The sequence below is a fragment of the Alosa alosa genome, chromosome 23 (genome assembly GCF_017589495.1).
Source record: "Alosa alosa isolate M-15738 ecotype Scorff River chromosome 23, AALO_Geno_1.1, whole genome shotgun sequence".
Taxonomy (NCBI): domain Eukaryota; kingdom Metazoa; phylum Chordata; class Actinopteri; order Clupeiformes; family Clupeidae; genus Alosa; species Alosa alosa.
The window spans coordinates 170,001-172,500 of NC_063211.1; the positions used below are offsets into that span (position 1 = coordinate 170,001).

Consider the following 2,500-nt stretch of genomic DNA (forward strand, 5'->3'; position numbering starts at 1 on the left):
AATATGTTAGGTTAGTTTATCAACCATCTCTGAGTCTAGAGCCTCTGAGAACAGGTGGCTGTGCACCAGAGCTTTGAGGAGACAGTGACAGATCACGAACAAAGCTATTTTTGTTTTTATTTGTTTCGTTGGAAAATACAATTTCAATGTCGGAATGTTAGGAAGACATGTAGCTTGTAAAAAATGGGTTCAAAACTTACATGGCTGAATGTAGGGCTAAGGGATTGGTCATATTCCGTGAACATGTTCATTTCTCCCATAGGAATACATAGACACTGGACCTCCCGCCAGACTCCTAAATGGGCGTGACAGCTTCGAACCCCACGTCAAAGCGTGCCAGAATTTACCCTCTTATGAATCGTCTCGCTTTATCAACCGTCTCTGGCCATAGGGTAAAGGTCATAGGTAAAGGTCATAGGGTAAAGGTCATAGGGTAAAGGCCTGTCCACGCCTGTAGGAGCCAAAATGTATGGTGTCTTTTTTGAGTGCAATGTTTTTGTGTTCCACTGGGTGGCGCATATTCATTAGCAATTTGTCAGGTATATAGGTAGGAATAACGTGTTGCTGGTTAGGTGTCCGACCCGGAAGAGCAAAGGGTTTTGACCGCTAACGCTGCACTAAGGAGTGAAACGCTATGCATGTTCACTCCGGTTGACTGTTTGGTGAATACTTTGCCTTACCTATTGTAATGGACTCTTGTGGAATAAATGGATCACCTTGATTCAATTTGAAGACCGTTTACAGGCGTTTGGATTTAATTCACAGTAAGTCAAAAGAGTAGCACAGCAACTAACTTCAGTAACATCTAGCGCGTCAGCCTAGCCACAACCCGAGTCAGTGACACCTCAGTAGTTCCGTATTTGAACAGAACTCCTATAATAACGCCTATTTTTTACAGTCCACGCCAGTAATGATAAGACAACAGTAACGATAATGATTTGACCAACAATAAGGAAAGTCTCTCTTCATGTTGATACTAAAACTGTATTGATTATGATTGGCTTGGAGTTTTCTATCATTCTCACATCACTCTGGCTCCTATTCACCACCTGGCGCATGGCGGAAAACTCATTATTTTCCAGCGCCAAGTTTATTTGCGTATTTTGCACGTCCTGTTTTTTGAACGATGCACCCTGGGGTGTGGCAATTAACAACCTAGGGAGGGGCCTGGGGTGTGGCAATTAACAACCTAGGGAGGGGTCTGGGGTGTGGCAATTAACAACCTAGGGAGGGGCCTGGGGTGCGGCAATTAACAACCTAGGGAGGGGCCTGGGGTGGGTGTGGCAATTAACAACCTAGGGAGGGGCCTGGGGGGGGTGGCAATTAACAACCTAGGGAGGGGCCTGGGGTGCGGCAATTAACAACCTAGGGAGGGGCCTGGGGTGCGGCAGTGAACAACCTAGGGAGGGGCCTGGGGTGTGGCAATTAACAACCTAGGGAGGGGCCTGGGGTGTGGCAATGAACAACCTAGGGAGGGGTCTGGCGCGTTGTTCACTACCTAAAACGCATTACGCCACTGACCAAGAGAAACCTGGTTAGAAGTCCATGGCGAGTTGTTTATGTTATTTTAAGAGTGCATTACCAACAGTCATATTGGCGGGTGCACAACGCACCATCCTTCTATCATCCACTAACGCGCACCAGCGCACATCCATGCAAACCATTACAAATTACACAATTACAATGGGAAACATAATTAGAATAAAGGTATTACGAAATACATCTCACAATGAGTAGTTATTGGGTAGCTCTTCACCATCACGGTGGTAATGACGGAGAGGCAAATATGGAGCACAGCTGAAGACGCACCGTCGCGAGATGTAAGCAACTCCTCTGCAGGATGAACGTTTTTCATTCAGTCATTGGAACATTACAGGGGTAAGTGTTGCTTTTTCCAAGGCGTTGTTTTCCATGGTAACCCATTGTTGCTTTTTCCAAGGCGTTGTTTTCCATGGTAACCCAGTGTTGCTTTTTCCAAGGCGTTGTTTTCGATGGTAACCCATTGTCAGTCAATAGTGAAAGTAATTAACTATGTATTTACTGTTTTGTCGTTGACTGACACCACAATGAAGTTAGTTTCACTTTGCCAATGAGTTCAAACAATAGAGAAGTGCAAATGCGTGAAGGCTATACTATGCTAGGTTTTAGTAAAGCATGGTTTAGTGGAATAACTGTTCCATACGGTCTCGCGTGCAAGCAGATTCCTTCAAATGCGCCGCTGACTATCAAAATACCGATGTGATCCTCAACAACATTGATCATTAAAATAGTTATTTGTTGCAGTAATCGTTAGCGGGGGGGACAGGCTCTTTATATCATATTAGCTAGAGTGATCATTAAAATGGTTGTTTGCTGCAGTACTCGTTAGCGGGGTGCTTAATGCAGAGCACGATTAGATGAAAGCTGATACCTTTGGTATTCAGGACGTTAGGTGTAAACAATTATGGGACGAGAATTGGGATTTAAACACATAGATTTGGAGGGAGTTGGAGTGACATCA

General features: G+C 44.7%; 1 protein-coding gene across 1 annotated transcript in view; it reads right to left on the reverse strand.

Annotated features, from left to right (window-relative positions):
* mical3b (microtubule associated monooxygenase, calponin and LIM domain containing 3b) overlaps nt 1-2,500 on the reverse strand; it is a 76,109-nt gene that overhangs the window by 55,817 nt on the left and 17,792 nt on the right. The gene's annotated exons all lie outside the window — the stretch shown is intronic.